At 38.8% G+C, this 13,209-nt stretch overlaps 1 long non-coding RNA gene across 1 annotated transcript; it reads left to right on the top strand.

Annotated features, from left to right (window-relative positions):
* The first annotated feature begins 2,849 nt into the window (after nt 1-2,849).
* LOC148188890 (uncharacterized) lies at nt 2,850-12,407 on the top strand. The gene is made up of 3 exons (XR_015777127.1): nt 2,850-3,050; nt 11,304-11,387; nt 11,474-12,407. It is a non-coding gene; the product is annotated as an uncharacterized LOC148188890 (long non-coding RNA).
* The last annotated feature ends 802 nt before the right edge of the window (nt 12,408-13,209 follow it).

Genomic DNA, 13,209 nt, shown 5'->3' with positions numbered 1-13,209 from the left:
ATGGTACCAGAGGCTTAAAATTTTATAGTTTGAATTAAATTATTATATGTGAGTTGTAACCATGGGAGAAACGTGTGTAAATGTGTAATTTTGCAAAACACATATTCAAACAACTTTTTGACATTACTATAAATCTACCAACATATTTTCTTTTCAAAAAGTGAGCTGACATGGCTTGTAATAGACAGCAAAAGTGAAGGCCAATTCAAACTCTGCAAAGACAGTTGAGGCCAAAAGCTAAGCTAATTAAATAAATAACTTAAGTGGTGCATTCAAAACAACTGGATGTGAAAACAGCATACCTTAGTGAGAAAGTTCAAGCTCCAGAGAGTCATGATCATCATAGCCGACACCGAGCATGATTGGCTGGAAAGAGGCTGAGCGATAAGAGAGGAGTAGACATATAAGAACATAGACTTTATATAAAGATGGACAACATGAGAGTTCCCCTAAAGTGTAACATTTCCATCTTGATTGCCCCCTGGTGTCTGACTGCAGTATAGGTCATAAAGCCCGCCCCTTCATGTTAGTAAATGGGACATAAGCTAAACTAAAAACTCAAAATACATGGCAAATGATTTTTTTCCTCAGAGATGGTATCTATCACTGAAGGTAGTTCTCATCACCCTGATGTTTGTTCAAGTGTTTGTTTTTATGATAAGTTCGGTTTTAATGAGTTTTTAAATTATACAAAAGGGGGCGTTTCCGCCATGACTGACAACTGTGACAGCCAATCCATGTGCTCACATTCAATGGGGCTGCTCGCAATTGATTGGACTGGTGTTTTGGCAGGAACTCCCCCACTGCGGATATCGCTACTGCACAGACTGAGATATTTTAGCCTCACGTAAGCACAGTGGGGTTAAGTGGGGGTGTATCGTCCATCATACAGGAGTAGAATCCATATTTTTCTGTCCTAACCTCAAAATGGTTAAAATATTGTCTATTATGGCACTTTTTAGCACAATTATTGTACAAACACATATATCTGGCAATGTTGGTTACATCATCTTTAATCAGAACCAGAATCAAAAAAACTTTATTGATCCCCGAGGGGAAATTGCCTTTAGTTACAGATGCTCCTATTCAAAAGTCTTAAAAGAAGTAGGATAGTATAGAATATATCAATAAAATGTAAACATAAGTACTAATATAAAATAAATATATCTAAACACTAAAATAAAAATACAAATGTAAATTTTGTTCTTGTTTCTACAAAATATTCTACAACATTTGAATATAAAATATTACACATGGATGTAGTTATTGCTGTTGTTGTTATTTAAACCTGATATACAGGTAGCACTTTGATTTCTTTCTTTCTGACTGCGTCTGTATGCATTTGTCCTGTTGTAGCCTCTTTCTTCACCTTCATCTTTGTTACAGTGTTGGTTGTAAACTGAAAAACAGAAGTCAAGGTGATAGAGGTTGATGCCATCTTTAACTTACAAAAAGTCAGAACCGCCTCCTTTTTAGAGACAGAGAGGATGTGTTTATATATTTGAGTTCATGTTTAATTAAATGAGAAACCTCCTGGTTGAGTCCCGATGACTCACTGTCCTCCATCCTTCACCCCGTCCAACTATTTGCTTCCACCCTCTTTTTTGCTCTTTTTCTTTATCCCTTCTATGAATTCTCTGCTTTACTCCCTTTTTCTGTTACACACCTCTTAGTCTCCCGTCTTCCACTCCATCACCCCCTTTTTTTGTTGTTTTTCCTCTGTCCTACCACTTCTGTCTTTTCTCTCAGTGACTTTGCTTCTCTTCTCTCCTGTCCTCTATTTACACTCATCACTCTATTCTTCCTCTCCTCCTGTCTTGTTACTTATGCATCTTTTCTCCCACCCTCCTCCTCTCCCTCTTTCCCTCTGCTGTGATCACCACCCACTCCTTTAACGCGCTTCCGCTCCAGAGCAGTGGGGTGGAAGTGATGGGGGATTTCTGCCTAAAACTGTCGGCACAGTTACTTAACTCAGGGAACAAACAATATTTGTCTCATCTTGCTTTTTCGTCACTGCTCGCTCATGTCCCATTTCATAACCAGGGTTGTACGAGGCTGCAAGTTCCCCAGTTTTGATGGCAGGTGAACCCCTCTTGATGTTGTTGTTTGAACTTTCAAAAAAACTCACATTGAGATAGACTGCAAAGCTGCAGAGGCTTTTTATTTCACATTTACGTCCTGACTGCAGTTTAAAATATGCATGATAGGAACCCTTATTTTCACGCATTTTTTTTCTTATTGTCTCATTGTAGCTGTTTAAGAGGAGTCCAACAGCTAAATGTTCGAGCTTGAGTGTCCTTTTTGGCGGGTTAGTTGCACTCCAGTCATTCATGTGTGACTGGCTGTCCTGTCCTGCAGCTGTGCCTGGACTGTTGACATGTTTCAGGCGGATTTGTCCCACAGAGTGACTGTGAAGAAGAGGAACTTAAATTCAAGTCTGTCAGTTGCAGGTCAAAGAGAGGGGAAAAAATAAGAAAATCGACCACAAATTATAATCTTGAACATGTAGCTGGGGTGTGCCTAATCATATTGTCATCAATAAATAAGAAAATTATTTGTTGATAATGGCAACATGCAGGGGGGGAGGATCTTTTTGTCTCTGTACATAAAGAGCTTAGTGGTGTCCTAACAAACATACCCTTGTGTATATATACACCCCTTTGTACTCTTATATGACTTCCTAAAGTCACAGAGTCAATTTACTACCTTTGTCACCATTGCCTGGTTCATGGCTCTTTGTATTGAAACAAATACAACATATGTGATTGTGCATTTAGGACTTAATCTTGAAGCAGAAAAGCGGTTAAAGTGAAGGAGATGTTACTCACAAAGCATCACAGTGAGAAATAAGGGCCATGACATAAGCCTGAATGACCATATCTAATTGCAGGAGTGGGATCAGGTGTGCACGTGTCAGCAGCACCTGCAGTCCATCATCAGTCTTGTTTGGCCCGCCTTGACTCCAATTCATCAAGAATTTTCTCAGATGCTGGATACGTCCTCAATCGAAGGCTTGTGAGGAAAAACAAAGTTTTCCTTGGGAATATAAGGTAACACAGTCTGAGTTACTGACATACACATGATCATTTGGTGGATGAAGTATTCTTTAACCCTTGGAAACCTGAAAAAATGGGCTTGATTTCTTTCAATAACATGGGAGGAAGTTACACATTCTGGAAAACAGCAAAATTACCTTAAAATTAGAAAAATGAAAGAAAAAATGTAAAACAAACAAACAAAAAAAATTAATATACAATAGATTTCCCTCTATTTCTCTCTCCCTTTTTAAAAACTAATTTCAGGTCTTTTTTAAATTTCTTGAAATTTGCAGGACATCTCTTGCTAAGTTTCGCAGTGCCTTTTTGGCCATGTTCTCAAAAGAAATCACCAATCAACCACTTTACTCAGGTTTCAAAGGATTAAATGCATGTGAAAGATGTCTGAACGCAGCTCAAGAAAACTGGTGTAGTTTCAGGTTTGAAAGGGTTAAACTGATCTCCCAAATGCTTTTATTTTTCTTTTGGGACAAAGCTAATCTGGTTTTATTTAAAATATATATATATAATTAAAGAAATCAGCTTTACAATTTCTATTTATTACACTTAAAATATCTAAATAAATAAATAAATAAATAAAAATTCTTCCTTTATTTTCTCTACATCCTACCTCTGATGCCTGAATGAAGAGAAATGAGGCTTTTACACCTCTGCTGTCTCAACTGCTCTCTTCCAAGCAGCCCACACTTTTATTATGTGCAAATGCAATTGTGTGTGTGTATGTGTGTGTGTGTCTGTTGAGCAGACTGTCCCAAGCTGACGGGGTACATGGAATCTCCATCCTGCTTGTATATAAAAAGAAAGCGAGGGCACCGAGCTCTGCCTGCTTCACTTATATTCACGCACGCACGCACGCACACACACACACACACACACACACTTGCACGCACTGTCCACCCTCTTCCTCTTCCCTCTCACTCATATCTTTCACTCTCTGCAGACATGCACTCAGCAGTGTGAGGGTTAAATGAGAGTGCGTCAGCAGGGCAGGTTGTTCCCTGCCCATCTCCCCGAGTGAAGTGTGTGTGTGTAATATTTCATAGGGATTTCCCCCTCTCTGCATGCTGGGTGGCTGTTGGCCATGTCATCATGTTCTGAGCTGTCAGCGGCCATCACTGTCACTCGTGGGGCATGAGGGGTGTGTGTGTGTGTGTGTGTGTGTGTGACAGTCTGAATGGGGAAGTAAGGGGCAGGACAGAATGAGAGAGTCAGACTGGACAGGACTGTATGTGTGTGTGTGTGTGGATTGATGAAGTGGAAACAACGCAATACTGGGGGCTCAGTGGGAGAATCAGCGTCAGGACGAAGGCTTTCTACTTGACACATTGAGTCGGTGAGAAGAGGCAAGCTAGGAGGCAGAGTGCATCACGTGTGTGTGTGTATGATATATACACACTGTGAGATATACAGTACTCTACATACACACACACACACACACACACACACACACACACACACACACACAGTGTGCATGGACAGCAGGAGCCTGAGGTGGTCTTCCCAGTCTGCTGGATAATTTCCTCTCCAGGCGTCTGGTTTGAGCCATGCGGCACAGAGCAAAGTTTCTAAAGTTACTTGTCAAATTATAAATGCTGCTATTATTGTCAGTTGGCTTTCGTTTTTAACAAAATATATTAACATAAGAGTTTTGGTCCAAAGCAGAGGAATGATTGCAGAGAAATATGTTACATAATAATCATTTGTGATTTAAGTAAATATAAGATATTAAGCAGTTACAATGAGTTCAAGCTGGCTGTCCACTAATCACAGTTTGATCCCTGGCTCTTCCTGTCTGCTGAAGTACACTTGGGCAAGATAATGAACTCCAAATTGCTTTCAGTGGTTGTGCCATTGGTGTATGTATGTGTGTGTCTGTATGTGGGTGTGGTACCCTCAGCCATCAGTGCATGAATGGGTGAATCTGACAAGTGTAAAAGTGCTGTGAATGGTCGAAAGACTAAAAACTATACAAATGCATGCCCATTTTACCATTGAACAAGTCAGTTTTAAAAACTAAGTTCATGTATTTTCTAAGTTTTAAATAATGGAATTAAGATACACTTTACTTTGAAAATTGAGTGTGAAAGAAACATTTCTGAAATTGCTATTTCGTTAAACAGCTACACATACTACGATGACTTAAAGGCTAAATTTATTTATTTTTTTCAGCCTTATGCCATGTTTTTGTGTCTGAAGTTATGATGTTGTTATGGGAACAACAATTTACTTTCGAGGCTGTTTTTAGTTACACAAAAAGCATCTTACTCTTTAACAAAGAGGTCTAACTCTGTATGTATCTTTTCCTTAATGTTGTCAGACATTTAAAATAACAATCTAAGCCTGCCAGTGGCAAAAACACGCACTTTTAGTGGACATACATTTGCGTAAATATTGTGAGCGGTTATATTACAGCCTGTTTTCTCACTGCCGCTGCAGTGCTCTGGCTCAGTACTGGACCACCTTTAGAAATTGTTGTCTCCATCACATACTCACAAAAACATGGGGAAGATGATTGCATACCTTGAGTTTGGTTCTGCTTGAGGTTTCTATGCAGCTGTTGCCCAAGTGCTTACTCATGGTGTGAATTTTTGGAAATTGTTGTGTCTCTGAAAATGAAAAAGTACGGTCTAGACCTGCTTCAAATGAAAAAAATGTCCTGAAATAATGTTGTTAAGATTTGGCACTATTTGAATCAAACAGACATGACTTGAGAATGGGTTCTGGGTTAAAAAAAACACTGAAGTATCCTGATCCTGACATTGAACTTCTACTCATGAGGACTTAAAAATCATTTTTTCTGCTTTTGAAAAATATCTTAATAGGAGTATAAGAACATACACATACATGCTTGCATGTGCACACATAATAACATACAAATGGGCATGCAGACACAAAGTATATGTATAGTGCTGTAGTGAATGTGACTGATGTTCTAATAGTAGCATTATATTTTTATTTGTGTGACACGGGTCATATTTGCCATCTCTATATCTTATTCCTTTCTCTGTCCCTTTGGTTATCATTTTAAAGCCTCCATGGTCGAGGTGTTAAATCAGTTTTCTCATCTGATATGATTTTATTTAAGACTCTGAAAAGCACATCTGATGCCAGCTGGCTTGCTGATTTGTCTGCAGGGTCATTTTTGTTCTGGGGTTTACTGTCGGTCCATGCCAGTAGGGCAGATGAGGCTATTGAAATACAATTTACTGCTGTATTTAAGTGATGGTTTCAAGGCAACTTTTTTAAACAATGAAAATGGAAAAGTATTGGTGTCTGTTTCCAAGAATTGCTGGCAAGTGCATCAGAGAAGCAAATAGGCCAATATGAGTCACATAAGTCACTGTCTGACAGCGATGTGCCAGGACTTAAAGAAGATCTGAGAGGTGCTGGCTGTTTTGGTGCAACTGTCATTCTGTATCTTCTGAGGCAGTAAACTCACAAAATGCACATACCCAATTACAGGGTAAGAATTGGATCATGAACGATAACAGGAAAAGGAGCACCAGACCATTCAATATCCTTGTTAACAAATGGATAGATGGATAAACACTCCCAATGACATAAGTTCTATAACCTCCTTTATGTACATAATTTTGGTTTTCTATCGAACTCCAACATAATTAAGAGATAATTCGACATATGAATTTAAACCAAATTGGTTTTTAAAATGGAGGCAAACATCCAGAGATATTCACACTGTTTGTTTTTCTCTGGCAAACCACTTGGCCATTAATCAGGCTTGTAGCAAGTGTCAGCCTCTGAGGCGAGAAAATGAAGCTAACGCAGAAGAGCCAAAAACTGTCATTCCGTGAATGGCCACTTGAAGCTGGCTCCAAAACAGAGTCAGTCCCCATAGACCCCCATGTTAAAACGCCCAATTTAACAGAGAGACATAATCATGTTTAGAGGTGATACAAGAAATGGTTTTGGTTTCCAAAGTTTATTTCAACATTTATGACAACTGTACAAAGGTGAATTTTTATTCAAATCACCTGCTTATTTTTTTAATAAGGCTGAAACTCATGCATATTTAAGCAGCGGGCTGTCTGAATGTAAGGCTGTCTGTGAGGTGTTGCTACGGTCGAGATGGCGACGGCAGAAATGCTGAACGTAAATGAACTGAACCTAAATGCTGAACAGCAGTCCACAAACCAATGGGTGATATCACAGAAGCTGTGTCCATTATCTTATACGGTCTAGGGCTCAACATATATTCCATAATAAAAGCTACAGGGATTCGTAATTAAACCGTAGCTTCATATAAAACAATATCTTGACTTACTCTGCTGTGCAAGACCATTCCTGTATAAGTTCGTGTTCATGTGAATTGTCAAGACGTCAGGTGCTTGATGTTTGCTTTGCAATGATTTTAATCTCCTCTTTGTTGAAAATACTTTGCCAACAAATTATAAATCGAATGCACTGAAGCTTTCAAATGCATTTGTGTTTTTTTCTGTCTACTGCTCTCTTATATTCTATACATATGCTACACTCTTCTTTGGAGTATCCCACTGGTATTGTTGAAAAGGCCATATTGACAGCCGGGTATGATAATGCTTGATGGGTCGGACGACAGGTTAACTGAGTAAACTGTTTTCCAATAGTTTAAAAGTTCTTAATTCAGTATTTCTGCTGCGGTTCTCCAGCGGCTCACTGCCAGATTGTTGCACATCAAGGCTGACTAAGGTCACTATTAGTATTTTGCCTCTGCGTGTTTATCGTGCCTTTAAATCAGTTTTCTTGCGTTCACCTGCCTGCCAACTTCACCTGCTTACCAAGCCTCCTTTCACCATCTGCGTACTCCAGTCTCATCAGCCACCTCCATTTCTCCCCCCCAGACCCTTTTCTTTTCCCCTCATCCTTTCATCATCCCTTGAAGCAATAAACCTTTTTCTCCTTGTTCAGTCTGTGTCCTGCACATGGTTCATATCAGATTATTGATAGTTGAGAAGGACAGGAAATACGGGGTTAGAGAAGATCGCATATAACAGAGTTCTTGGCTGGATTGAAACCAGGGATGTTGTAGTAACGTCTTAACCCCTGAGGCTACCATCACGCTAAATGATTAAAATAATACAATAGATAATAAAGAAATATGTCATATTGGTTCTAAGGAGATTAGAGCAGAGTTGACAGGTACAATTGGGTATTTATTTGTAACATGAATAGAATCTCTATACACTGTAAACACTCACTTTTCCCAGAGGGGTCAGAGTCATATCACACACATACAGAACACAGGCAGAGCTGACCACATATCCAATCAGGGGTTAGAAAAGAAAACTAAGAAAAATGTGCTTTTGCTGCTTTTCTGTGTTTTATTTGAGTATAAATTTAACATCTCTGGGATTTAGGTTGTAGATTGGTGATTTGATAGCTTTACCATGGGCTTTTTATAAATTGTGATTATGGAAAATTAGAACAGAACTATTGCACACAAAATAACAATTACCTTTGGCATTTTTCTCTTTTTTGTCTTACCAAAATGTTTATGTGACTGTCAAATTAATGTCAACAATTCTACTACATAAATTGTCACCAACACTCTTGTAACATGAAACCTTTGCCTTTCCCACTCAGGATATGAAATGCTAGCAAAAGTTTCTACTTTTTGCCCTTTGTGTGTCTATTTATGTGCTTATCCTTACCCGTGTGTGTATGTGTGTGTGCGTGCGTGTGTGTGTGTTTGTGGACGTCATTTCAGGACGAGGTGCTGGCTGCTGGCCGCGCAGCAGCCTGAGTCAGGTGTGCTGAGGTCAGCCACAGACTGAGTCATGGTGACATAACACTTTACAGAGTGCAGACCTCTCAGTCAGACACTCACATTGAATCACACACACGCACATGCACACTTTTACTGTATGTTTACTGAATTGTGTTTGATTTCTTGGCAAAAAGCGAACTAATTTGTCCTCAGTTGGAGTTTCCTCTGAGAGTAAGCGCTCCATCTCTGTTTAATGCTGCTGTGCTTTTTGTAAACTGCACTGTGTTTGTTAGTGGTTCCTCTATGTGTAAATAAACTGGTGATTTATATTCTTTGATAAAAAAAATGTTACTGTAAATTCTTTTTGTTATATATCATTACAGTTACCACTGCCAAAGATGTTGAGTGTTTGGTGTTTATATGTCTGTTTGTCAGCAGCTTTACAGAAAAATACTGGTTCCATTAAATTAAACTTGGTGGAAGGGTGTAACATGGGCCAAGCCTGTTAAATTTTGGAGCAGATCTGAATCATGGAACAGATCCACAAATTATTTTTCACTTTCATTACCATTGCAAGATCAGCATTTTACACCAAACAGAACCAGGTGTGTTTCAGCCACAAAGTGCCAATTTCTGTTAATTTTGCTCTAAATAAACACGTTTATTTGTGATTCATTGGTTTTTTGGTTCATTCCGTAACTGTGCACCTCTGTATGTTGATTTTTGAATCTTAAATAACATAAATTACTTAACTGATATCACCAGAGCAAGATGGCAGTGGCCATATCTGGATATTTTGTAATTTTTGTACAGTTGGAATAAGTGAAGACGCATCATTCATCTACTGTGTATGTGCAGTTTGTCGTTCAGGCTATGACATAATTTTCATACTGAATGTCAGTAGACAGCTGTGGTAACAAGGACATGCACTCAGATCTGCTCATAGTACAATTGAGGCCAGGTAATACTATTGCCAACATGAGGTGAAAGTGAAACGCAGGGGTGCTGTTGAGTCTGGAAAGAGTGTGTCAAATATCTAACTTAAACTAACTTCACTGTGGTGAGTATGCCTACAGTCCCTGCAGTCACAAAAAATGGGCTGCGTGGAAGTCCCCATTGAGTCCACGCAGACTTGCAGACATGGGTGGATGACACGTGGCCATGGATACCATGAGTGGCCTTTAGCAAGCTAATAAGCTCGGTCTCTAATGGGGCGATAAGTTCTGTTTATCAGCTTGTGTCTCATGGAGTAGTTTATGCTCAAACAGAAGAGGCTAAAAAAGGGAATGGAGACACAGCTAATGAGCCACAACAGCTTTCTCCATTGAGAGCTGAAAGGTCAGCATTGTCGACATTTGCTATTGTGAATTGCGTGAATTTTTTGGGTCATAGTTCACCAAAGTTGAACTTTCCACAACAAATTTAAGCAGATTAACTTTGCTCCTGCTAAAGAATCCACTGACTACACTGAAATTAATTGAAATGCAGAAATGGGGTTATGCTTTATCTGATCCTAAAGACCAAACTGTTACATGATGGTGTAGTATTTTATTCCAAGCTCACTGTCACGACAGTACAAAAGGGAAAACAGTCAGCTGTACAGTGAATATGAGATTATACAAAGGGATAACCTCTTTATGGATCTTAAATGTTCCTGGTATCAAAACAGCCCCCAAAGCGTAGCACCATAAGTCAGCCATGCTGCTTTTGGACTGCAGCAGCAACCTTTTCATCCTCCAGCTCTGACCTATTCCATGGGGCTTATGTGTTCAACAACACATTGTATGTTCTGCCCCAGATAATTACTTCACATCTTGTTCTTTACGCTGTGATGCAGGCAAGGTTCAACCTATAGGACTATTCCGATCTGTTTACGTATGGCTCAGATAACAGGCGGTCGGAGGTTTTAACTAGGCCAGGTCTGTGCTTCAGGAGTTGTCTTTCATTCTTTTTCTGTTTAATCAACTTGGGAAGACTGACTAATGATGTAAACTGGTGAGACAGTGGATTGAAGTGAGCTCTGTTGAGGGTTGCAGACAATTCGATTATTTTATTCTGCAAAAGCAAACATCAGAAAGTACATTGGAACTTGACAAAACAGTCTCGCCTTTAGGTCCATTTAGTATTTTTGTTGGACATGATGTTCGTCTATAAGACATTACATTTGTAGCACAAGTTTTAACCATATTTTGAGAAAATCATAAAAAGAAAAATGAACACTGTTTCCATCCACTAACCTGCAGTTGTTATTAGGAGTTGAATTGTTGAGATAAACATTTCCACTCGGGGGCCACTAAATCTTTGCAAAAGAAGAGGTCACAAAATAACGGAATTAAATGAGCTCCAGTAAACCTTAAATGGTGAAAAACGTGGAAAATATTATGTCAACATGGCATTAATGAGTGTTTCATGTATTTATTTTAAGAGCATTATGTACCTTCATGCTTAGCCTTTATTGATAAACTAACTCTTCAACTTTAGCCAAGTATAAACACTTTTTTACAAAAACCTATTAAGCACTTCTCTCTCCATGTTGAACACAGATGTGAGGCTACGTATGTCAACTATTCCTCAACTTCTCTAGCCGACATGGATGAGAAGAAAAGAGCTACCACATGTACCTCGAGGTAAGATTTAGAGCCCTGACTGCTTTCTTGATCCTGCCCTTGCTTGCATTTGCTGAATTTCTGACAAATACCACCCGCTCCTGCAGAGTGTGTTATCCATATCCACCCATTTCTGCGGGTTTGTGTCAGCTCCTGCCCGAACCTGCAAACATCCAGGCCATAAATGCTTACACAATAGATCATCAATAGATTCATTTTTTTCCTGTCTCACAAGGAAAAAATGTAATTTTACTGTGCTATTGTAAAAGATGTGCCTTTACTTGTCAGAAATAAGAAGTGAAATGAAGTTCTAGTGCAGTCATTCTGGTGTCTCTGGAATTCAGTGCTATTATCTGTAATATTTTCAAGAAAGCTCTTCAAATATCTGACTTGTTTTTCTTTTCTTTTGTATTAAAATGTCCTGTTTTTATCATCTTTTCCACTTCACTTGTTAACATCTTAATCCTTTATGCTGATAAATGTCAAGGACCAGCATTTTTCTTTCTGACCACTCCTCAAATCCGCAGCAAAGATAAAACCGCCCATGTCCCCTTGTGAGATTATTCTGTCATCTTCTGTTTCTTTGGTCAAAATTTAATTTAACACTATTTTTTTTTAAACTTTGAATAAGATGTTATGACAGAAATCAATTGCACATGCACATCATGTACATTGCACATCAATTGCTAGTAAACTGTCCTGTTGCCATTGTCTGTGAAGGCAAGTGCTGCTGGAAATGTTTTAAACTCCTCTGAAGGATCTCTGTCCTGTTGATAAGCTCATTTGTTTAACCAAGCATTGAAAATGGAAGGTGAAAATATTGCGTTAAGCCATCTGAATCCTGTCATCATCTATTTACTTCAATTAGCAACGAGTGAGTAACTTATCCACCAAATAGAAACACATCTGCCTAAAAAATACTTTAGTTCACTGCTATTTCAATGGAGACGGACAAGAGACAGAAGAAGTGCTGTATGGAACACTTTATTATTCATGAGTGTTCATGTTCTTGTGAGTGCACCTGGAAATATGAAATGTAAAGCCACACCTGCATCTCAGCTAGGAATATATAGATAGAGTCACACACACACACACACACACACACACACACACACACACACACACACACACACACACACACAGGCACACACGCACACTGTTAAGATGTGTGCATGCAAACAGCTTTCAAGGTTTTATAATGATTTATGATTTTGATGAATGATGATGATTCTGATTTCTTTTATGGTAATCTGATAAATCACACATTGTTTCAAGTGCGTTTGTAAAGTTCAGTCCGTAAATTGTACGTCTGTTTACCTCACAGTGTGTTTTCAGAGCTGAGGAGGCCGAAGGTGAAACAAATGAGTAATGTGTGATGGGAACTTTCAACAAAACGCATTGTCATCATAATGTGATTCACATCACTGTCAGCCTGTGAATGATTTTTTTTCTGTTTATTTTTTTCCCCCTAAAATAATTGAACAAATTAGAAAAAAGTTTGCAAGCCAAACACGTTAATATCTATGATAAAGCATTTAAATATATCTTTTTCTGAAGGATTGCAATTTTGTTTTTTTTGTGAATTAAATCTAATAAAATCAATTATCTCAAGTAATTTCAATGTTCACCACCAACTGCTTTCTCCTCAAGTCTCCTCCTCTTCATCTTCCTCGCTTGTCTCTGAGCAGGGAACGTGACTGTGTCACAGCGTCATGCTGGATTGTATAACGCTGTCATATTTCTTCAACACCACATGTGTGTGTGGCCCAGGCCTGTCAGATTGCTGTTGCCTCTGGATTATGTGCCACGCTGAATCTTCTTGGCCTGCAGTAAAGATGACATG

The sequence above is a fragment of the Plectropomus leopardus genome, chromosome 8 (genome assembly GCF_026936395.1).
Source record: "Plectropomus leopardus strain MGB_pleo_1.0 chromosome 8, ASM2693639v1, whole genome shotgun sequence".
Classification (NCBI taxonomy): domain Eukaryota; kingdom Metazoa; phylum Chordata; class Actinopteri; order Perciformes; family Serranidae; genus Plectropomus; species Plectropomus leopardus.
Note: the sequence above shows the minus strand (reverse complement) of the source record. Positions and strands in the feature narration are given on the sequence as shown.